The sequence below is a fragment of the Amia ocellicauda genome, unplaced genomic scaffold, assembly GCF_036373705.1.
Source record: "Amia ocellicauda isolate fAmiCal2 unplaced genomic scaffold, fAmiCal2.hap1 HAP1_SCAFFOLD_154, whole genome shotgun sequence".
Lineage (NCBI taxonomy): Eukaryota > Metazoa > Chordata > Actinopteri > Amiiformes > Amiidae > Amia > Amia ocellicauda.
In genome coordinates this window covers 91705-116609 of record NW_027102717.1, presented here as the reverse complement: position 1 = coordinate 116609, position 24905 = coordinate 91705, and the positions used below count along the sequence as shown (strand labels likewise).

The window sequence follows — 24905 nt, the reverse complement described above, 5'->3', positions numbered from 1 at the left end:
CTGGGAGAAGGAGATTGAGCCGTACGAAGAATTCTTTTAAAGGACTTTATTAAATAAAGAACTTTACAGACCCACCTGATCAGTGGAGTTTTACAGCTGGACAATTGACTAAGTCGACTGAATACGAAAGTGCCAGTCATTTAAATAGCTATTTGAGTCTTAAGAAACTTGACCCTTGGAACAAACAGGGCCCTGCTTTCCTCAAAGACTTTGTCTTCAAGTAACTACGGTGGAACCCTGCTTACAAAGAAGATTTTGTGCACAACCTTGGAGCCTTCAAACCAATGGAAAATCTGTTTGGAAAAGACTCTACATTCGCGAAACCCCAACTTCCAGGTGCATCGACTGAGTGGAAGTTCTTGGACAAAGCTGAACCGGACTGCCTTTGTTCCAACCACACGGACCTCGTGCCGTGTGCTGTTATCTGAGCCCGAAGCCAGAGAGGCCTCTCTGCGACGAAGTTCAGATAAGTTTAACAGTTTGGAGTTTGTGATTCATGACATTTAAGAAATCAATTAGAAATGTTAATCTGTGATTCATAACTCTAGAATGTGTAATATCATTTAGTTTTCTTAAATATAAATGTGTGTTGCATTCAACTGTTTTGTTGATAATTTTAGAAATAAAATCTGTCAACGCCGAGAAATATCTTCTCATTCCTGTTTAACTGTTTAGTCTGAAATTGACACAAGTCAATAGACGTTAGATTATTGGTGGCCCTGCCTATCCTTGATCATTGAATAATAATCAGTTAAGGGAAATTGTGGTAACAAGTAATGATAGGATCTTTCTCGGCACCTAAACGTAAATGAGACTGATATATATATAACGAGAAGTTACCTGACATAAATACTAACCTGCGTAGTTATTTAATGTCTGACTAACAATACTAACGAGAGACTCACCTTCGTCTTACTAACCGGTATTGTAGTTAATGTGTTTATAACCTTTTTTGTTTAACGATTTGTGTGTTATCATATGCGATCCCATGGTCTTTGATTTGGTCACGGAAGTGATTTGTCTTTGATTTGTTGATCTAGAGTTGAATTTTGATTAGCTTTTCCCTTTTGTATAATTAGTGTAGTGCTACATTTAGTCTTTGTTTTTGAATAAATTTAACAATTTATATCTTTGGAATTGGTGTCTGTGTCCAATTATTACAGAAATTGAGTTCTACAAGATTCCAGGATTCGTGATAAGGTGATACTATAAATTCACTTCTTAAATTGAAATTTATAAGTGTACCTTACGATACAACTGATAGCACTGCAACTCAGTGTAGGTGTGCGTTCAGTCCGGCAAACACAACATTTCAGTTATGAAACGCTTTCTACAGGTGATGTATAAATGTAATATTTTCACACATTTGAATAAGTTTGATTTGATACAAGATTTATGAAGTTGACCAAACAAAATGACATAATATTTTTCAGGGGATAAAAATCTCACGACACAATTGGGTAGTCCTCACGGCACACGGGTTGAAAACCACTGAGCCAAGCCACGGTGCTTCTTGGCTTTGCACGGCCACTGAGACTGCCAGGGGAAGACGGTGAGAAGCTTCCCTTCGATAGCTCAGTTGGTAGAGCGGAGGACTGTAGGTTTCAGGCAGCGGGCATCCTTAGGTCGCTGGTTCAATTCCGGCTCGAAGGAAGGCGTGATTATGGTTTGACATCGGTTTTGGACGAGCTCCCAAATGTCAAGCCATTGGAATTGCATGAGGACAAGGAGAAAACACCGGAAATTCGGATTTGCTGTGGAGAACTCGCATTGCCCAAACATCTCATATGCATGTGACCCTTTTCACCCTGAGCCCAGTTTTCTAAACCGGCCAGAAAGCGGTCTGGAACAATCATGAAGCCAACACATTGTGAAGCACTTCACTGAAGGCCGGGTAGCTCAGCCGGTAGAGCATCAGACTTTTAATCTGAGGGTCCAGGGTTCGAGTCCCTGTTCGGGCGCCTTGTTGACCGAGGGCCATGATGGTGAAAAGCCTGGATGGCCTTCCAGGTGACAATGAAATATGCAGTTGCGTCTAGGCAAGGTGTCTAGTCCTCTTTGCTTCTTTCGGCAAATATCCAGCCTGGGCAAGTGTTGTCTTCCAGAGGCAAGTCAAGCCAGGAACTCTGAGAGATGTTTTTGCCGTTGACGACGTGTCACTTTAGAACAGCACAACATGCATCTCTACTTGACTTGGCACAATCTGTGAGGGTTGGGCCAACACAACGTGTCCACACATTTGCAGGCGTCTTGAAATACTTGGAATGACCTGTGGCCCCATGCCATGCAGAAGTCCACAGCTATGCGTGTCAGCATGCTCTGCTCCTCATCCCCAATGTGCCACTTGTAAGAACTTTGTAAAAAGCGACAGAGAACATGATCAGCAAAGAAACACAATTCTCCTGAGAACGACAATCATCGTGCCGATCGTAATCTCAGTGCATACCTGGATGCCCAACAAGCCAAGCCAGTGGTTCCCAAGCGTTGTAATGCCACGGCACACTTTGCTGAGACCAAAAACCTTCGCGGCGCACCAACATGAAAAAAAAAAAAACGGATTTACTAGGTATTGTCTCACCTGAATGGCAACAGGCTGCTAAAACTATTATCACACGCACATTGCATGTTAAAGTATGTCAGTAAGGGAGTAATTTAAAGGGCAAATGTGTGAAGTGCAAGGAGTGGCCCTTAGTGGTTAGGTAAAAAAGTACACAGACAAACTAAATAATCCCTTGATACAAATCATTTATTTAGTGCAGACAGACCAAGACCAGCCACAATAAACTATTCGCAGTAAACATAAATTCACAGCAAAATAGGTTCAGTTCACAATATCCTATAACAAGCTGTATTTAACGAAGTAGTTAAACGTTACAAAGGGCATTACAATTGTTGAAAAACAATAGCACACGGATCAAACATGCTATCCCCGCCATTTTATTCGATTTGATTAGACGTTTCGCGACCGAAATGTTTTGTGTGCAGACTGAACGCACACCTGAGCCGAGCACGATCACTATACATATCCACAGTTAATCTAAGCAGTATCATATTGTAACCGTTTCGGTCTGTTATCAACCCTTCCGGATCCAAAACCAGGAGTCAGACACCCTTTTCGGTGGACATGCTGTTGACTTCTCACAAGCACCATCTGCCTTCACAAAGGCAGCGCTAGCAGTGGAAAGAACGAAGAACTGCAGGAGAAACGCCGGTGCTATTTAGAGCCCGATTATTCAACACAGAGGGGGAAAACCAAGGCCAAATGAGACTTAGAGGAACAGGAGACATCCAACAACAGTATAAAGATAAAAAGGAATTCACCACATGTCCCTTTAATCAATTGCCTTGCAGTTCCACTGTGTAGCGTTATGTTGGGTGTATTTTGATAAGAGCATTTGGGCTCTGAGCTGAAGCACTGATCTAAAGAAGACCTCTCCACCCCCAAAGTTATCAGATTTCCTTTGCTCATCAGCTTGGAACTGGTTTGCATCAAAGTGACAGTTTTGGGGAGGATGGCACCGAGAAGAGGCCAAATAGGTTGAATCCTGCTATGAGATGTCTGGAGAAAGGGGCCTGTAGGTGATAAAAACTCTTTGAAGTGGACGAGAGCCGAAATCCCGACATAGTGCTACGAACCCGGGCCAACCGGCATTTCCAAAAGATGGCATGGATTGACATCAGTCATAAATCAAGCCCCCCTCCATTAGGACACTGGGGGCTGAAACCGAAATCCAATCTCAAGAACTCAAGAACCAATCACCTATTGATCTGACAGACTATAAGGAACAGTGCACAGTCTCTCTCTCTCTCTCTCTCTCTTTCTCTCTCTCTCTCTTTCTCTCTCACCTGAACCAGTAACTCGCTGCCACAGCTCAACCTGTAGCTCTGTTGCCCGAACCGGAACCAGAAACCAACCAAGTCTTTGCCGGCAACAGAAGAGTTAAACTGGGAGAAGGAGATTGAGCCGTACGAAGAATTCTTTTAAAGGACTTTATTAAATAAAGAACTTTACAGACTGCGCATGCCCGCCTGTGCCCACCTGATCAGTGGAGTTTTACAGCTGGACAATTGAGTAAGTCGAATGTATATGAAAGTGTTCAGTCATTTAAATAGCTATTTGAGTCTTAAGAAACTTGACCCTTGGAACGAACAGGGCCCTGCTTTCCTCAAAGACTTTGTCTTCAAGTAACTACGGTGGAACCCTGCTTACAAAGAAGATTTTGTGCACAACCTTGGAGCCTTCAAACCAGTGGAAAATCTGTTTGGAAAAGACTCTAATTTCGCGAAACCCCAATTTCCAGGTGCATCGACTGAGTGGAAGTTCTTGGACAAAGCCGAACCGCACTGCCTTTGTTCCAAACCACACGGACCATGTGCCGTGTGCTGTGATCTGAGCCCGAAGACAGAGAGGCCTCTCTGCGACGAAGTTCAGATAAGTTTAACAGTTTGGAGTTCATGATTCATGACATTTGAGAAATCAATTCGAAATGTTATTCTGTGATTCAAAACTCTAGAATGTGTAATATCATTTAGTTTTCTTAAATATAAATGTGTGTTGCATTAAACTGTTTTGTTGATAATTTTAGAAATAAAATCTGTCAACCCTGAGAAATATCTTCTCATTCCTGTTTAACTGTTTAGTCTGAAATTGACACAAGTCAATAGACGTTAGATTATTGATGGCCCTGCCTATCCTTGATCATTGAATAATAATCAGTTAAGGGAAATTGTGGTAACAAGTAACGATAGGATCTTTCTCGGCACCTAAACGTAAATGAGACTGATATATATATAACGAGAAGTTACCTGACATAAATACTAACCTGCGTAGTTATTTAATGTCTGACTAACAATACTAACGAGAGACTCACCTTCGTCTTACTAACCGGTATTGTAGTTAATGTGTTTATAACCTTTTTTGTTTAACGATTTGTGTGTTAGAGCATCAGACTTTTAATCTGAGGGTCCAGGGTTCGAGTCCCTGTTCGGGCGCCTTGTTGACCGAGGGCCATGGTGGTGAAAAGCCTGGATGGCCTTCCAGGTGACAATGAAATATGCAGTTGCGTCTAGGCAAGGTGTCTAGTCCTCTTTGCTTCTTTCGGCAAATATCCAGCCTGGGCAAGTGTTGTCTTCCAGAGGCAAGTCAAGCCAGGAACTCTGAGAGATGTTTTTGCCGTTGACGACGTGTCACTTTAGAACAGCACAACATGCATCTCTACTTGACTTGGCACAATCTGTGAGGGTTGGGCCAACACAACGTGTCCACACATTTGCAGGCGTCTTGAAATACTTGGAATGACCTGTGGCCCCATGCCATGCAGAAGTCCACAGCTATGCGTGTCAGCATGCTCTGCTCCTCATCCCCAATGTGCCACTTGTAAGAACTTTGTAAAAAGCGACAGAGAACATGATCAGCAAAGAAACACAATTCTCCTGAGAACGACAATCATCGTGCCGATCGTAATCTCAGTGCATACCTGGATGCCCAACAAGCCAAGCCAGTGGTTCCCAAGCGTTGTAATGCCACGGCACACTTTGCTGAGACCAAAAACCTTCGCGGCGCACCAACATGAAAAAAAAAAAAACGGATTTACTAGGTATTGTCTCACCTGAATGGCAACAGGCTGCTAAAACTATTATCACACGCACATTGCATGTTAAAGAATGTCAGTAAGGGAGTAATTAAAAGGGCAAATGTGTGAAGTGCAAGGAGTGGCCCTTAGTGGTTAGGTAAAAAAGTACACAGACAAACTAAATAATCCCTTGATACAAATCATTTATTTAGTGCAGACAGACCAAGACCAGCCACAATAAACTATTCGCAGTAAATATAAATTCACAGCAAAATAGGTTCAGTTCACAATATCCTATAACAAGCTGCACAAAGGCAGCGCTAGCAGTGGAAAGAACGAAGAACTGCAGGAGAAACGCCGGGGCTATTTAGAGCCCGATTATTCAACACAGAGGGGGAAAACCAAGGCCAAATGAGACTTAGAGGAACAGGAGACATCCAACAACAGTATAAAGATGAAAAGGAATTTACCACATGTCCCTTTAATCAATTGCCTTGCAGTTCCACTGTGTAGCGTTATGTTGGGTGTATTTTGATAAGAGCATTTGGGCTCTGAGCTGAAGCACTGATCTAAAGAAGACCTCTCCACCCCCAAAGTTATCAGATTTCCTTTGCTCATCAGCTTGGAACTGGTTTGCATCAAAGTGACAGTTTTGGGGAGGATGGCACCGAGAAGAGGCCAAATAGGTTGAATCCTGCTATGAGATGTCTGGAGAAAGGGGCCTGTAGGTGATAAAAACTCTTTGAAGTGGACGAGAGCCGAAATCCCGACATAGAGCTACGAACCCGGGCCAACCGGCATTTCCAAAAGATGGCATGGATTGACATCAGTCATAAATCAAGCCCCCCTCCATTAGGACACTGGGGGCTGAAACCGAAATCCAATCTCAAGAACTCAAGAACCAATCACCTATTGATCTGACAGACTATAAGGAACAGTGCACAGTCTCTCTCTCTCTCTCTCTCTCTCTCTCTATCTCTCTCTCTCTCTTTCTCTCTCACCTGAACCAGTAACTCGCTGCCACAGCTCAACCTGTAGCTCTGTTGCCCGAACCGGAACCAGAAACCAACCAAGTCTTTGCCGGCAACAGAAGAGTTAAACTGGGAGAAGGAGATTGAGCCGTACGAAGAATTCTTTTAAAGGACTTTATTAAATAAAGAACTTTACAGACTGCGCATGCCCGCCTGTGCCCACCTGATCAGTGGAGTTTTACAGCTGGACAATTGAGTAAGTCGAATGTATATGAAAGTGTTCAGTCATTTAAATAGCTATTTGAGTCTTAAGAAACTTGACCCTTGGAACGAACAGGGCCCTGCTTTCCTCAAAGACTTTGTCTTCAAGTAACTACGGTGGAACCCTGCTTACAAAGAAGATTTTGTGCACAACCTTGGAGCCTTCAAACCAGTGGAAAATCTGTTAGGAAAAGACTCTAATTTCGCGAAACCCCAACTTCCAGGTGCTTCGACTGAGTGGAAGTTCTTGGACAAAGCCGAACCGCACTGCCTTTGTTCCAAACCACACGGACCATGTGCCGTGTGCTGTGATCTGAGCCCGAAGACAGAGAGGCCTCTCTGCGACGAAGTTCAGATAAGTTTAACAGTTTGGAGTTCATGATTCATGACATTTGAGAAATCAATTAGAAATGTTATTCTGTGATTCAAAACTCTAGAATGTGTAATATCATTTAGTTTTCTTAAATATAAATGTGTGTTGCATTAAACTGTTTTGTTGATAATTTTAGAAATAAAATCTGTCAACCCCGAGAAATATCTTCTCATTCCTGTTTAACTGTTTAGTCTGAAATTGACACAAGTCAATAGACGTTAGATTATTGGTGGCCCTGCCTATCCTTGATCATTGAATAATAATCAGTTAAGGGAAATTGTGGTAACAAGTAACGATAGGATCTTTCTCGGCACCTAAACGTAAATGAGACTGATATATATATAACGAGAAGTTACCTGACATAAATACTAACCTGCGTAGTTATTTAATGTCTGACTAACAATACTAACGAGAGACTCACCTTCGTCTTACTAACCGGTATTGTAGTTAATGTGTTTATAACCTTTTTTGTTAAACGATTTGTGTGCTATCATATGCGATCCCATGGTCTTTGATTTGGTCACGGAAGTGATTTGTCTTTGATTTGTTGATCTAGAGTTGAATTTTAATTAGCTTTTCCCTTTTGTATAATTAGTGTAGTGCTACATTTAGTCTTTGTTTTTGAATAAATTTAACAATTTATATCTTTGGAATTGGTGTCTGTGTCCAATTATTACAGAAATTGAGTTCTACAAGATTCCAGGATTCGTGATAAGGTGATACTATAAATTCACTTCTTAAATTGAAATTTATAAGTGTACCTTACGATACAACTGATAGCACTGCAACTCAGTGTAGGTGTGCGTTCAGTCCGGCAAACACAACAATTCAGTTATGAAACGCTTTCTACAGGTGATGTATAAATGTAATATTTTCACACATTTGAATAAGTTTGATTTGATACAAGATTTATGAAGTTGACCAAACAAAATGACATAATATTTTTCAGGGGATAAAAATCTCACGACACAATTGGGTAGTCCTCACGGCACACGGGTTGAAAACCACTGAGCCAAGCCACGGTGCTTCTTGGCTTTGCACGGCCACTGAGACTGCCAGGGGAAGACGGTGAGAAGCTTCCCTTCGATAGCTCAGTTGGTAGAGCGGAGGACTGTAGGTTTCAGGCAGCGGGCATCCTTAGGTCGCTGGTTCAATTCCGGCTCGAAGGAAGGCGTGATTATGGTTTGACATCGGTTTTGGACGAGCTCCCAAATGTCAAGCCATTGGAATTGCATGAGGACAAGGAGAAAACACCGGAAATTCGGATTTGCTGTGGAGAACTCGCATTGCCCAAACATCTCATATGCATGTGACCCTGAGCCCAGTTTTCTAAACCGGCCAGAAAGCGGTCTGGAACAATCATGAAGCCAACACATTGTGAAGCACTTCACTGAAGCCCGGGTAGCTCAGCCGGTAGAGCATCAGACTTTTAATCTGAGGGTCCAGGGTTCGAGTCCCTGTTCGGGCGCCTTGTTGACCGAGGGCCATGATGGTGAAAAGCCTGGATGGCCTTCCAGGTGACAATGAAATATGCAGTTGCGTCTAGGCAAGGTGTCTAGTCCTCTTTGCTTCTTTCGGCAAATATCCAGCCTGGGCAAGTGTTGTCTTCCAGAGGCAAGTCAAGCCAGGAACTCTGAGAGATGTTTTTGCCGTTGACGACGTGTCACTTTAGAACAGCACAACATGCATCTCTACTTGACTTGGCACAATCTGTGAGGGTTGGGCCAACACAACGTGTCCACACATTTGCAGGCGTCTTGAAATACTTGGAATGACCTGTGGCCCCATGCCATGCAGAAGTCCACAGCTATGCGTGTCAGCATGCTCTGCTCCTCATCCCCAATGTGCCACTTGTAAGAACTTTGTAAAAAGCGACAGAGAACATGATCAGCAAAGAAACACAATTCTCCTGAGAACGACAATCATCGTGCCGATCGTAATCTCAGTGCATACCTGGATGCCCAACAAGCCAAGCCAGTGGTTCCCAAGCGTTGTAATGCCACGGCACACTTTGCTGAGACCAAAAACCTTCGCGGCGCACCAACATGAAAAAAAAAAAAACGGATTTACTAGGTATTGTCTCACCTGAATGGCAACAGGCTGCTAAAACTATTATCACACGCACATTGCATGTTAAAGTATGTCAGTAAGGGAGTAATTTAAAGGGCAAATGTGTGAAGTGCAAGGAGTGGCCCTTAGTGGTTAGGTAAAAAAGTACACAGACAAACTAAATAATCCCTTGATACAAATCATTTATTTAGTGCAGACAGACCAAGACCAGCCACAATAAACTATTCGCAGTAAATATAAATTCACAGCAAAATAGGTTCAGTTCACAATATCCTATAACAAGCTGTATTTAACGAAGTAGTTAAACGTTACAAAGGGCATTACAATTGTTGAAAAACAATAGCACACGGATCAAACATGCTATCCCCGCCATTTTATTCGATTTGATTAGACGTTTCGCGACCGAAATGTTTTGTGTGCAGACTGAACGCACACCTGAGCCGAGCACGATCACTATACATATCCACAGTTAATCTAAGCAGTATCATATTGTAACCGTTTCGGTCTGTTATCAACCCTTCCGGATCCAAAACCAGGAGTCAGACACCCTTTTCGGTGGACATGCTGTTGACTTCTCACAAGCACCATCTGCCTTCACAAAGGCAGCGCTAGCAGTGGAAAGAACGAAGAACTGCAGGAGAAACGCCGGTGCTATTTAGAGCCCGATTATTCAACACAGAGGGGGAAAACCAAGGCCAAATGAGACTTAGAGGAACAGGAGACATCCAACAACAGTATAAAGATAAAAAGGAATTCACCACATGTCCCTTTAATCAATTGCCTTGCAGTTCCACTGTGTAGCGTTATGTTGGGTGTATTTTGATAAGAGCATTTGGGCTCTGAGCTGAAGCACTGATCTAAAGAAGACCTCTCCACCCCCAAAGTTATCAGATTTCCTTTGCTCATCAGCTTGGAACTGGTTTGCATCAAAGTGACAGTTTTGGGGAGGATGGCACCGAGAAGAGGCCAAATAGGTTGAATCCTGCTATGAGATGTCTGGAGAAAGGGGCCTGTAGGTGATAAAAACTCTTTGAAGTGGACGAGAGCCGAAATCCCGACATAGTGCTACGAACCCGGGCCAACCGGCATTTCCAAAAGATGGCATGGATTGACATCAGTCATAAATCAAGCCCCCCTCCATTAGGACACTGGGGGCTGAAACCGAAATCCAATCTCAAGAACTCAAGAACCAATCACCTATTGATCTGACAGACTATAAGGAACAGTGCACAGTCTCTCTCTCTCTCTCTCTCTCTCTTTCTCTCTCTCTCTCTTTCTCTCTCACCTGAACCAGTAACTCGCTGCCACAGCTCAACCTGTAGCTCTGTTGCCCGAACCGGAACCAGAAACCAACCAAGTCTTTGCCGGCAACAGAAGAGTTAAACTGGGAGAAGGAGATTGAGCCGTACGAAGAATTCTTTTAAAGGACTTTATTAAATAAAGAACTTTACAGACTGCGCATGCCCGCCTGTGCCCACCTGATCAGTGGAGTTTTACAGCTGGACAATTGAGTAAGTCGAATGTATATGAAAGTGTTCAGTCATTTAAATAGCTATTTGAGTCTTAAGAAACTTGACCCTTGGAACGAACAGGGCCCTGCTTTCCTCAAAGACTTTGTCTTCAAGTAACTACGGTGGAACCCTGCTTACAAAGAAGATTTTGTGCACAACCTTGGAGCCTTCAAACCAGTGGAAAATCTGTTTGGAAAAGACTCTAATTTCGCGAAACCCCAATTTCCAGGTGCATCGACTGAGTGGAAGTTCTTGGACAAAGCCGAACCGCACTGCCTTTGTTCCAAACCACACGGACCATGTGCCGTGTGCTGTGATCTGAGCCCGAAGACAGAGAGGCCTCTCTGCGACGAAGTTCAGATAAGTTTAACAGTTTGGAGTTCATGATTCATGACATTTGAGAAATCAATTCGAAATGTTATTCTGTGATTCAAAACTCTAGAATGTGTAATATCATTTAGTTTTCTTAAATATAAATGTGTGTTGCATTAAACTGTTTTGTTGATAATTTTAGAAATAAAATCTGTCAACCCTGAGAAATATCTTCTCATTCCTGTTTAACTGTTTAGTCTGAAATTGACACAAGTCAATAGACGTTAGATTATTGGTGGCCCTGCCTATCCTTGATCATTGAATAATAATCAGTTAAGGGAAATTGTGGTAACAAGTAACGATAGGATCTTTCTCGGCACCTAAACGTAAATGAGACTGATATATATATAACGAGAAGTTACATGACATAAATACTAACCTGCGTAGTTATTTAATGTCTGACTAACAATACTAACGAGAGACTCACCTTCGTCTTACTAACCGGTATTGTAGTTAATGTGTTTATAACCTTTTTTGTTTAACGATTTGTGTGTTAGAGCATCAGACTTTTAATCTGAGGGTCCAGGGTTCGAGTCCCTGTTCGGGCGCCTTGTTGACCGAGGGCCATGGTGGTGAAAAGCCTGGATGGCCTTCCAGGTGACAATGAAATATGCAGTTGCGTCTAGGCAAGGTGTCTAGTCCTCTTTGCTTCTTTCGGCAAATATCCAGCCTGGGCAAGTGTTGTCTTCCAGAGGCAAGTCAAGCCAGGAACTCTGAGAGATGTTTTTGCCGTTGACGACGTGTCACTTTAGAACAGCACAACATGCATCTCTACTTGACTTGGCACAATCTGTGAGGGTTGGGCCAACACAACGTGTCCACACATTTGCAGGCGTCTTGAAATACTTGGAATGACCTGTGGCCCCATGCCATGCAGAAGTCCACAGCTATGCGTGTCAGCATGCTCTGCTCCTCATCCCCAATGTGCCACTTGTAAGAACTTTGTAAAAAGCGACAGAGAACATGATCAGCAAAGAATCACAATTCTCCTGAGAACGACAATCATCGTGCCGATCGTAATCTCAGTGCATACCTGGATGCCCAACAAGCCAAGCCAGTGGTTCCCAAGCGTTGTAATGCCACGGCACACTTTGCTGAGACCAAAAACCTTCGCGGCGCACCAACATGAAAAAAAAAAAAAAGGATTTACTAGGTATTGTCTCACCTGAATGGCAACAGGCTGCTAAAACTATTATCACACGCACATTGCATGTTAAAGTATGTCAGTAAGGGAGTAATTAAAAGGGCAAATGTGTGAAGTGCAAGGAGTGGCCCTTAGTGGTTAGGTAAAAAAGTACACAGACAAACTAAATAATCCCTTGATACAAATCATTTATTTAGTGCAGACAGACCAAGACCAGCCACAATAAACTATTCGCAGTAAATATAAATTCACAGCAAAATAGGTTCAGTTCACAATATCCTATAACAAGCTGCACAAAGGCAGCGCTAGCAGTGGAAAGAACGAAGAACTGCAGGAGAAACGCCGGGGCTATTTAGAGCCCGATTATTCAACACAGAGGGGGAAAACCAAGGCCAAATGAGACTTAGAGGAACAGGAGACATCCAACAACAGTATAAAGATGAAAAGGAATTCACCACATGTCCCTTTAATCAATTGCCTTGCAGTTCCACTGTGTAGCGTTATGTTGGGTTTATTTTGATAAGAGCATTCGGGCTCTGAGCTGAAGCACTGATCTAAAGAAGACCTCTCCACCCCCAAAGTTATCAGATTTCCTTTGCTCATCAGCTTGGAACTGGTTTGCATCAAAGTGACAGTTTTGGGGAGGATGGCACCGAGAAGAGGCCAAATAGGTTGAATCCTGCTATGAGATGTCTGGAGAAAGGGGCCTGTAGGTGATAAAAACTCTTTGAAGTGGACGAGAGCCGAAATCCCGACATAGAGCTACGAACCCGGGCCAACCGGCATTTCCAAAAGATGGCATGGATTGACATCAGTCATAAATCAAGCCCCCCTCCATTAGGACACTGGGGGCTGAAACCGAAATCCAATCTCAAGAACTCAAGAACCAATCACCTATTGATCTGACAGACTATAAGGAACAGTGCACAGTCTCTCTCTCTCTCTCTCTCTCTCTCTCTCTATCTCTCTCTCTCTCTTTCTCTCTCACCTGAACCAGTAACTCGCTGCCACAGCTCAACCTGTAGCTCTGTTGCCCGAACCGGAACCAGAAACCAACCAAGTCTTTGCCGGCAACAGAAGAGTTAAACTGGGAGAAGGAGATTGAGCCGTACGAAGAATTCTTTTAAAGGACTTTATTAAATAAAGAACTTTACAGACTGCGCATGCCCGCCTGTGCCCACCTGATCAGTGGAGTTTTACAGCTGGACAATTGAGTAAGTCGAATGTATATGAAAGTGTTCAGTCATTTAAATAGCTATTTGAGTCTTAAGAAACTTGACCCTTGGAACGAACAGGGCCCTGCTTTCCTCAAAGACTTTGTCTTCAAGTAACTACGGTGGAACCCTGCTTACAAAGAAGATTTTGTGCACAACCTTGGAGCCTTCAAACCAGTGGAAAATCTGTTAGGAAAAGACTCTAATTTCGCGAAACCCCAACTTCCAGGTGCTTCGACTGAGTAAAAGTTCTTGGACAAAGCCGAACCGCACTGCCTTTGTTCCAAACCACACGGACCATGTGCCGTGTGCTGTGATCTGAGCCCGAAGACAGAGAGGCCTCTCTGCGACGAAGTTCAGATAAGTTTAACAGTTTGGAGTTCATGATTCATGACATTTGAGAAATCAATTAGAAATGTTATTCTGTGATTCAAAACTCTAGAATGTGTAATATCATTTAGTTTTCTTAAATATAAATGTGTGTTGCATTAAACTGTTTTGTTGATAATTTTAGAAATAAAATCTGTCAACCCCGAGAAATATCTTCTCATTCCTGTTTAACTGTTTAGTCTGAAATTGACACAAGTCAATAGACGTTAGATTATTGGTGGCCCTGCCTATCCTTGATCATTGAATAATAATCAGTTAAGGGAAATTGTGGTAACAAGTAACGATAGGATCTTTCTCGGCACCTAAACGTAAATGAGACTGATATATATATAACGAGAAGTTACCTGACATAAATACTAACCTGCGTAGTTATTTAATGTCTGACTAACAATACTAACGAGAGACTCACCTTCGTCTTACTAACCGGTATTGTAGTTAATGTGTTTATAACCTTTTTTGTTAAACGATTTGTGTGCTATCATATGCGATCCCATGGTCTTTGATTTGGTCACGGAAGTGATTTGTCTTTGATTTGTTGATCTAGAGTTGAATTTTAATTAGCTTTTCCCTTTTGTATAATTAGTGTAGTGCTACATTTAGTCTTTGTTTTTGAATAAATTTAACAATTTATATCTTTGGAATTGGTGTCTGTGTCCAATTATTACAGAAATTGAGTTCTACAAGATTCCAGGATTCGTGATAAGGTGATACTATAAATTCACTTCTTAAATTGAAATTTATAAGTGTACCTTACGATACAACTGATAGCACTGCAACTCAGTGTAGGTGTGCGTTCAGTCCGGCAAACACAACAATTCAGTTATGAAACGCTTTCTACAGGTGATGTATAAATGTAATATTTTCACACATTTGAATAAGTTTGATTTGATACAAGATTTATGAAGTTGACCAAACAAAATGACATAATATTTTTCAGGGGATAAAAATCTCACGACACAATTGGGTAGTCCTCACGGCACACGGGTTGAAAACCACTGAGCCAAGCCACGGTGCTTCTTGGCTTTGCACGGCCACTGAGACTGCCAGGGGAAGACGGTGAGAAGCTTCCCTTCGATAGCTCAGTTGGTAGAGCGGAGGACTGTAGGTTTCAGGCAGCGGGCATCCTTAGGTCGCTGGTTCAATTCCGGCTCGAAGGAAGGCGTGATTATGGTTTGACATCGGTTTTGGACGAGCTCCCAAATGTCAAGCCATTGGAATTGCATGAGGACAAGGAGAAAACACCGGAAATTCGGATTTGCTGTGGAGAACTCGCATTGCCCAAACATCTCATATGCATGTGACCCTGAGCCCAGTTTTCTAAACCGGCCAGAAAGCGGTCTGGAACAATCATGAAGCCAACACATTGTGAAGCACTTCACTGAAGCCCGGGTAGCTCAGCCGGTAGAGCATCAGACTTTTAATCTGAGGGTCCAGGGTTCGAGTCCCTGTTCGGGCGCCTTGTTGACCGAGAGCCATGATGGTGAAAAGCCTGGATGGCCTTCCAGGTGACAATGAAATATGCAGTTGCGTCTAGGCAAGGTGTCTAGTCCTCTTTGCTTCTTTCGGCAAATATCCAGCCTGGGCAAGTGTTGTCTTCCAGAGGCAAGTCAAGCCAGGAACTCTGAGAGATGTTTTTGCCGTTGACGACGTGTCACTTTAGAACAGCACAACATGCATCTCTACTTGACTTGGCACAATCTGTGAGGGTTGGGCCAACACAACGTGTCCACACATTTGCAGGCGTCTTGAAATACTTGGAATGACCTGTGGCCCCATGCCATGCAGAAGTCCACAGCTATGCGTGTCAGCATGCTCTGCTCCTCATCCCCAATGTGCCACTTGTAAGAACTTTGTAAAAAGCGACAGAGAACATGATCAGCAAAGAAACACAATTCTCCTGAGAACGACAATCATCGTGCCGATCGTAATCTCAGTGCATACCTGGATGCCCAACAAGCCAAGCCAGTGGTTCCCAAGCGTTGTAATGCCACGGCACACTTTGCTGAGACCAAAAACCTTCGCGGCGCACCAACATGAAAAAAAAAAAAAAGGATTTACTAGGTATTGTCTCACCTGAATGGCAACAGGCTGCTAAAACTATTATCACACGCACATTGCATGTTAAAGTATGTCAGTAAGGGAGTAATTAAAAGGGCAAATGTGTGAAGTGCAAGGAGTGGCCCTTAGTGGTTAGGTAAAAAAGTACACAGACAAACTAAATAATCCCTTGATACAAATCATTTATTTAGTGCAGACAGACCAAGACCAGCCACAATAAACTATTCGCAGTAAATATAAATTCACAGCAAAATAGGTTCAGTTCACAATATCCTATAACAAGCTGCACAAAGGCAGCGCTAGCAGTGGAAAGAACGAAGAACTGCAGGAGAAACGCCGGGGCTATTTAGAGCCCGATTATTCAACACAGAGGGGGAAAACCAGGGCCAAATGAGACTTAGAGGAACAGGAGACATCCAACAACAGTATAAAGATAAAAAGGAATTCACCACATGTCCCTTTAATCAATTGCCTTGCAGTTCCACTGTGTAGCGTTATGTTGGGTGTATTTTGATAAGAGCATTTGGGCTCTGAGCTGAAGCACTGATCTAAAGAAGACCTCTCCACCCCCAAAGTTATCAGATTTCCTTTGCTCATCAGCTTGGAACTGGTTTGCATCAAAGTGACAGTTTTGGGGTGGATGGCACCGAGAAGAGGCCAAATAGGTTGAATCCTGCTATGAGATGTCTGGAGAAAGGGGCCTGTAGGTGATAAAAACTCTTTGAAGTGGACGAGAGCCGAAATCCCGACATAGAGCTACGAACCCGGGCCAACCGGCACTTCCAAAAGATGGCATGGATTGACATCAGTCATAAATCAAGCCCCCCTCCATTAAGACACTGGGGGCTGAAACCGAAATCCAATCTCAAGAACTCAAGAACCAATCACCTATTGATCTGACAGACTATAAGGAACAGTGCACAGTCTCTCTCTCTCTCTCTCTCTCTCTCTCTCTTTCTCTCTCACCTGAACCAGTAACTCGCTGCCACAGCTCAACCTGTAGCTCTGTTGCCCGAACCGGAACCAGAAACCAACCAAGTCTTTGCCGGCAACAGAAGAGTTAAACTGGGAGAAGGAGATTGAGCCGTACGAAGAATTCTATTAAAGGACTTTATTAAATAAAGAACTTTACAGACTGCGCATGCCCGCCTGTGCCCACCTGATCAGTGGAGTTTTACAGCTGGACAATTGAGTAAGTCGAATGTATATGAAAGTGTTCAGTCATTTAAATAGCTATTTGAGTCTTAAGAAACTTGACCCTTGGAACGAACAGGGCCCTGCTTTCCTCAAAGACTTTGTCTTCAAGTAACTACGGTGGAACCCTGCTTACAAAGAAGATTTTGTGCACAACCTTGGAGCCTTCAAACCAGTGGAAAATCTGTTTGGAAAAGACTCTAATTTCGCGAAACCCCAATTTCCAGGTGCATCGACTGAGTGGAAGTTCTTGGACAAAGCCGAACCGCACTGCCTTTGTTCCAAACCACACGGACCATGTGCCGTGTGCTGTGATCTGAGCCCGAAGACAGAGAGGCCTCTCTGCGACGAAGTTCAGATAAGTTTAACAGTTTGGAGTTCATGATTCATGACATTTGAGAAATCAATTAGAAATGTTATTCTGTGATTCAAAACTCTAGAATGTGTAATATCATTTAGTTTTCTTAAATATAAATGTGTGTTGCATTAAACTGTTTTGTTGATAATTTTAGAAATAAAATCTGTCAACCCCGAGAAATATCTTCTCATTCCTGTTTAACTGTTTAGTCTGAAATTGACACAAGTCAATAGATGTTAGATTATTGGTGGCCCTGCCTATCCTTGATCATTGAATAATAATCAGTTAAGGGAAATTGTGGTAACAAGTAACGATAGGATCTTTCTCGGCACCTAAACGTAAATGAGACTGATATATATATAACGAGAAGTTACCTGACATAAATACTAACCTGCGTACTTATTTAATGTCTGACTAACAATACTAACGAGAGACTCACCTTCGTCTTACTAACCGGTATTGTAGTTAATGTGTTTATAACCTTTTTTGTTTAACGATTTGTGTGTTAGAGCATCAGACTTTTAATCTGAGGGTCCAGGGTTCGAGTCCCTGTTCGGGCGCCTTGTTGACCGAGGGCCATGATGGTGAAAAGCCTGGATGGCCTTCCAGGTGACAATGAAATATGCAGTTGCGTCTAGGCAAGGTGTCTAGTCCTCTTTGCTTCTTTCGGCAAATATCCAGCCTGGGCAAGTGTTGTCTTCCAGAGGCAAGTCAAGCCAGGAACTCTGAGAGATGTTTTTGCTGTTGACGACGTGTCACTTTAGAACAGCACAACATGCATCTCTACTTGACTTGGCACAATCTGTGAGGGTTGGGCCAACACAACGTGTCCACACATTTGCAGGCGTCTTGAAATACTTGGAATGACCTGTGGCCCCATGCCATGCAGAAGTCCACAGCTATGCGTGTCAGCATGCTCTGCTCTTCATCCCCAATGTGCCACTTGTAAGAACTGTGTAAAAAGCGACAGAGAACGTGATCAGCAAAGAAACACAATTCTCCTGAGAACGACAATCATCGTGCCGATCGTAATCTCAGTGCATACCTGGATGCCCAACAAGCCAAGCCAGTGGTTCCCAAGCGTTGTAATGCCACGGCACACTTTGCTGAGACCAAAAACCTTCGCGGCGCACCAACATGAAAAAAAAAAAAAGGATTTACTAGGTATTGTCTCACCTGAATGGCAACAGGCTGCTAAAACTATTATCACACGCACATTGCATGTTAAAGTATGTCAGTAAGGGAGTAATTAAAAGGGCAAATGTGTGAAGTGCAAGGAGTGGACCTTAGTGGTTAGGTAAAAAAGTACACAGACAAACTAAATAATCCCTTGATACAAATCATTTATTTAGTGCAGACAGACCAAGACCAGCCACAATAAACTATTCGCAGTAAATATAAATTCACAGCAAAATAGGTTCAGTTCACAATATCCTATAACAAGCTGCACAAAGGCAGCGCTAGCAGTGGAAAGAACGAAGAACTGCAGGAGAAACGCCGGGGCTATTTAGAGCCCGATTATTCAACACAGAGGGGGAAAACCAAGGCCAAATGAGACTTAGAGGAACAGGAGACATCCAACAACAGTATAAAGATAAAAAGGAATTCACCACATGTCCCTTTAATCAATTGCCTTGCAGTTCCACTGTGTAGCGTTATGTTGGGTTTATTTTGATAAGAGCATTCGGGCTCTGAGCTGAAGCACTGATCTAAAGAAGACCTCTCCACCCCCAAAGTTATCAGATTTCCTTTGCTCATCAGCTTGGAACTGGTTTGCATCAAAGTGACAGTTTTGGGGAGGATGGCACCGAGAAGAGGCCAAATAGGTTGAATCCTGCTATGAGATGTCTGGAGAAAGGGGCCTGTAGGTGATAAAAACTCTTTGAAGTGGACGAGAGCCGAAATCCCGACATAGAGCTACGAACCCGGGCCAACCGGCATTTCCAAAAGATGGCATGGATTGACATCAGTCATAAATCAAGCCCCCCTCCATTAGGACACTGGGGGCTGAAACCGAAATCCAATCTCAAGAACTCAAGAACCAATCACCTATTGATCTGACAGACTATAAGGAACAGTGCACAGTCTCTCTCTCTCTCTCTCTCTCTCTCTTTCTCTCTCACCTGAACCAGTAACTCGCTGCCACAGCTCAACCTGTAGCTCTGTTGCCCGAACCGGAACCAGAAACCAACCAAGTCTTTGCCGGCAACAGAAGAGTTAAACTGGGAGAAGGAGATTGAGCCGTACGAAGAATTCTATTAAAGGACTTTATTAAATAAAGAACTTTACAGACTGCGCATGCCCGCCTGTGCCCACCTGATCAGTGGAGTTTTACAGCTGGACAATTGAGTAAGTCGAATGTATATGAAAGTGTTCAGTCATTTAAATAGCTATTTGAGTCTTAAGAAACTTGACCCTTGGAACGAACAGGGCCCTGCTTTCCTCAAAGACTTTGTCTTCAAGTAACTACGGTGGAACCCTGCTTACAAAGAAGATTTTGTGCACAACCTTGGAGCCTTCAAACCAGTGGAAAATCTGTTTGGAAAAGACTCTAATTTCGCGAAACCCCAATTTCCAGGTGCATCGACTGAGTGGAAGTTCTCGGACAAAGCCGAACCGCACTGCCTTTGTTCCAAACCACACGGACCATGTGCCGTGTGCTGTGATCTGAGCCCGAAGACAGAGAGGCCTCTCTGCGACGAAGTTCAGATAAGTTTAACAGTTTGGAGTTCATGATTCATGACATTTGAGAAATCAATTAGAAATGTTATTCTGTGATTCAAAACTCTAGAATGTGTAATATCATTTAGTTTTCTTAAATATAAATGTGTGTTGCATTAAACTGTTCTGTTGATAATTTTAGAAATAAAATCTGTCAACCCCGAGAAATATCTTCTCATTCCTGTTTAACTGTTTAGTCTGAAATTGACACAAGTCAATAGACGTTAGATTATTGGTGGCCCTGCCTATCCTTGATCATTGAATAATAATCAGTTAAGGGAAATTGTGGTAACAAGTAATGATAGGATCTTTCTCGGCACCTAAACGTAAATGAGACTGATATATATATAACGAGAAGTTACCTGACATAAATACTAACCTGCGTAGTTATTTAATGTCTGACTAACAATACTAACGAGAGACTCACCTTCGTCTTACTAACCGGTATTGTAGTTAATGTGTTTATAACCTTTTTTGTTTAACGATTTGTGTGTTATCATATGCGATCCCATGGTCTTTGATTTGGTCACGGAAGTGATTTGTCTTTGATTTGTTGATCTAGAGTTGAATTTTAATTAGCTTTTCCCTTTTGTATAATTAGTGTAGTGCTACATTTAGTCTTTGTTTTTGAATAAATTTAACAATTTATATCTTTGGAATTGGTGTCTGTGTCCAATTATTACAGAAATTGAGTTCTACAAGATTCCAGGATTCGTGATAAGGTGATACTATAAATTCACTTCTTAAATTGAAATTTATAAGTGTACCTTACGATACAACTGATAGCACTGCAACTCAGTGTAGGTGTGCGTTCAGTCCGGCAAACACAACATTTCAGTTATGAAACGCTTTCTACAGGTGATGTATAAATGTAATATTTTCACACATTTGAATAAGTTTGATTTGATACAAGATTTATGAAGTTGACCAAACAAAATGACATAATATTTTTCAGGGGATAAAAATCTCACGACACAATTGGGTAGTCCTCACGGCACACGGGTTGAAAACCACTGAGCCAAGCCACGGTGCTTCATGGCTTTGCACGGCCACTGAGACTGCCAGGGGAAGACGGTGAGAAGCTTCCCTTCGATAGCTCAGTTGGTAGAGCGGAGGACTGTAGGTTTCAGACAGCGGGCATCCTTAGGTCGCTGGTTCAATTCCGGCTCGAAGGAAGGCGTGATTATGGTTTGACATCGGTTTTGGACGAGCTCCCAAATGTCAAGCCATTGGAATTGCATGAGGACAAGGAGAAAACACCGGAAATTTGGATTTGCTGTGGAGAACTTGCATTGGCCAAACATCTCATATGCATGTGACCCTTTTCAATATCCAGCCTGGGCAAGTGTTGTCTTCCAGAGGCAAGTCAAGCCAGGAACTCTTAGAGATGTTTTTGCCGTTGACGACGTGTCACTTTAGAACAGCACAACATGCATCTCTACTTGACTTGGCACAATCTGTGAGGGTTGGGCCAACACAACGTGTCCACACATTTGCAGGCGTCTTGAAATACTTGGAATGACCTGTGGCCCCATGCCATGCAGAAGTCCACAGCTATGCATGTCAGCATGCTCTGCTCCTCATCCCCAATGTGCCACTTGTAAGAACTGTGTAAAAAGCGACAGAGAACGTGATCAGCAAAGAAACACAATTCTCCCGAGAACGACAATCATCGTGCCGATCGTAATCTCAGTGCATACCTGGATGCCCAACAAGCCAAGCCAGTGGTTCCCAAGCGTTGTAATGCCACGGCACACTTTGCTGAGACCAAAAACCTTCGCGGCGCACCAACATGAAAAAATAAATAAAAGGATTTACTAGTTATTGTCTCACCTGAATGGCAACAGGCTGCTAAAACTATTATCACACGCACATTGCATGTTAATGTATGTCAGTAAGGGAGTAATTAAAAGGGCAAATGTGTGAAGTGCAAGGAGTGGCCCTTAGTGGTTAGGTAAAATAGTACACAGACAAACTAAATAATCCCTTGATACAAATCATTTATTTAGTGCAGACAGACCAAGACCAGCCACAATAAACTATTCGCAGTAAATATAAATTCACAGCAAAATAGGTTCAGTTCACAATATCCTATAACAAGCTGTATTTAACGAAGTGGTTAAACGTTACAAAGGGCATTACAATTGTTGAAAAACAATAGCACACGGATCAAACATGCTATCCCCGCCGTTTTATTCGATTTGATTAGACGTTTCGCGACCGAAATGTTTTGTGTGCAGACTGAATGCACACCTGAGCCGAGCACGATCACAATACATATCCACAGTTAATCTAAGCAGTATCATATTGTAACCGTTTCGGTCTGTTATCAACCCTTCCGGATCCAAAACCAGGAGTCAGACACCCTTTTCGGTGGACACGCTGTTGACTTCTCACAAGCACCATCTGCCTTCACAAAGGCAGCGCTAGCAGTGGAAAGAACGAAGAACTGCAGAAGAAACGCCGGGGCTATTTAGAGCCCGATTATTCAACACAGAGGGGGGAAACCAAAGCCAAATGAGACAAAGTGACAGTTTTGGGGAGGATGGCACCGAGAAGAGGCCAAATAGGTTGAATCCTGCTATGAGATGTCTGGAGAAAGGGGCCTGTAGGTGATAAAAACTCTTTGAAGTGGACGAGAGCCGAAATCCCGACATAGAGCTATGAACCCGGGCCAACCGGCATTTCCAAAAGATGGCATGGATTGACATCAGTCATAAATCAAGCCCCCCTCCATTAGGACACTGGGGGCTGAAACCGAAATCCAATCTCAAGAACTCAAGAACCAATCACCTATTGATCTGACAGACTATAAGGAACAGTGCACAGTCTCTCTCTCTCTCTCTCTCTCTCTCTCTCTCTTTCTCTCTCACCTGAACCAGTAACTCGCTGCCACAGCTCAACCTGTAGCTCTGTTGCCCGAACCGGAACCAGAAACCAACCAAGTCTTTGCCAGCAACAGAAGAGTTAAACTGGGAGAAGGAGATTGAGCCGTACGAAGAATTCTTTTAAAGGACTTTATTAAATAAAGAACTTTACAGACTGCGCATGCCCGCCTGTGCCCACCTGATCAGTGGAGTTTTACAGCTGGACAATTGAGTAAGTCGAATGTATATGAAAGTGTTCAGTCATTTAAATAGCTATTTGAGTCTTAAGAAACTTGACCCTTGGAACGAACAGGGCCCTGCTTTCCTCAAAGACTTTGTCTTCAAGTAACTACGGTGGAACCCTGCTTACAAAGAAGATTTTGTGCACAACCTTGGAGCCTTCAAACCAGTGGAAAATCTGTTTGGAAAAGACTCTAATTTCGCGAAACCCCAACTTCCAGGTGCATCGACTGAGTGGAAGTTCTTGGACAAAGCCGAACCGCACTGCCTTTGTTCCAAACCACACGGACCATGTGCCGTGTGCTGTGATCTGAGCCCGAAGACAGAGAGGCCTCTCTGCGACGAAGTTCAGATAAGTTTAACAGTTTGGAGTTCATGATTCATGACATTTGAGAAATCAATTAGAAATGTTATTCTGTGATTCATAACTCTTGAATGTGTAATATCATTTAGTTTTCTTAAATATAAATGTGTGTTGCATTAAACTGTTTTGTTGATAATTTTAGAAATAAATTCTGTCAACCCCGAGAAATATCTTCTCATTCCTGTTTAACTGTTTAGTCTGAAATTGACACAAGTCAATAGACGTTAGATTATTGGTGGCCCTGCCTATCCTTGATCATTGAATAATAATCAGTTAAGGGAAATTGTGGTAACAAGTAATGATAGGATCTCTCTCGGCACCTAAACGTAAATGAGACTGATATATATATCACGAGAAGTTACCTGACATAAATACTAACCTGCGTAGTTATTTAATGTCTGACTAACAATACTAACGAGAGACTCACCTTCGTCTTACTAACCGGTATTGTAGTTAATGTGTTTATAACCTTTTTTGTTTAACGATTTGTGTGTTATCATATGCGATCCCATGGTCTTTGATTTGGTCACGGAAGTGATTTGTCTTTGATTTGTTGATCTAGAGTTGAATTTTAATTAGCTTTTCCCTTTTGTATAATTAGTGTAGTGCTACATTTAGTCTTTGGTTTTGAATAAATTTAACAATTTATATCTTTGGAATTGGTGTCTGTGTCCAATTATTACAGAAATTGAGTTCTACAAGATTCCAGGATTCGTGATAAGGTGATACTATAAATTCACTTCTTAAATTGAAATTTATAAGTGTACCTTACGATACAACTGATAGCACTGCAACTCAGTGTAGGTGTGCGTTCAGTCCGGCAAACACAACATTTCAGTTATGAAACGCTTTCTACAGGTGATGTATAAATGTAATATTTTCACACATTTGAATAAGTTTGATTTGATACAAGATTTATGAAGTTGACCAAACAAAATGACATAATATTTTTCAGGGGATAAAAATCTCACGACACAATTGGGTAGTACTCACGGTACACGGGTTGAAAACCACTGAGCCAAGCCACGGTGCTTCTTGGCTTTGCACGGCCACAGAGACTTCCAGAGGAAGACGGTGAGAAGCTTCCCTTTGATAGCTCAGTTGGTAGAGTGGAGGACTGTAGGTTTCAGGCAGCGGGCTTCCTTTCCGGCTCGAAGAAAGGCGTGATTATGGTTTGACATCGGTTTTGGACGAGCTCCCAAATGTCAAGCCATTGGAATTGCA

At 42.6% G+C, this 24905-nt stretch overlaps 7 non-coding genes across 7 annotated transcripts; all 7 read left to right on the top strand.

Moving 5' to 3' along the window:
• The first annotated feature begins 1564 nt into the window (after positions 1–1564).
• On the top strand, positions 1565–1653 carry trnay-gua (transfer RNA tyrosine (anticodon GUA)). Its single transcript is given in 2 exon segments — positions 1565–1601; positions 1618–1653. It is a non-coding gene; the product is annotated as a tRNA-Tyr (tRNA).
• Positions 1654–1888: 235 nt separating this feature from the next.
• trnak-uuu (transfer RNA lysine (anticodon UUU)) lies at positions 1889–1961 on the top strand. Its single transcript has one exon. It is a non-coding gene; the product is annotated as a tRNA-Lys (tRNA).
• Positions 1962–8258: 6297 nt separating this feature from the next.
• On the top strand, positions 8259–8347 carry trnay-gua (transfer RNA tyrosine (anticodon GUA)). The gene is given in 2 exon segments: positions 8259–8295; positions 8312–8347. It is a non-coding gene; the product is annotated as a tRNA-Tyr (tRNA).
• Positions 8348–8573: 226 nt separating this feature from the next.
• On the top strand, positions 8574–8646 carry trnak-uuu (transfer RNA lysine (anticodon UUU)). The gene has a single exon. It is a non-coding gene; the product is annotated as a tRNA-Lys (tRNA).
• Positions 8647–14947: 6301 nt separating this feature from the next.
• Positions 14948–15036, top strand: trnay-gua (transfer RNA tyrosine (anticodon GUA)). The gene is given in 2 exon segments: positions 14948–14984; positions 15001–15036. It is a non-coding gene; the product is annotated as a tRNA-Tyr (tRNA).
• Positions 15037–15262: 226 nt separating this feature from the next.
• trnak-uuu (transfer RNA lysine (anticodon UUU)) lies at positions 15263–15335 on the top strand. The gene has a single exon. It is a non-coding gene; the product is annotated as a tRNA-Lys (tRNA).
• Positions 15336–21296: 5961 nt separating this feature from the next.
• trnay-gua (transfer RNA tyrosine (anticodon GUA)) lies at positions 21297–21385 on the top strand. The gene is given in 2 exon segments: positions 21297–21333; positions 21350–21385. It is a non-coding gene; the product is annotated as a tRNA-Tyr (tRNA).
• Positions 21386–24905: the final 3520 nt, after the last annotated feature.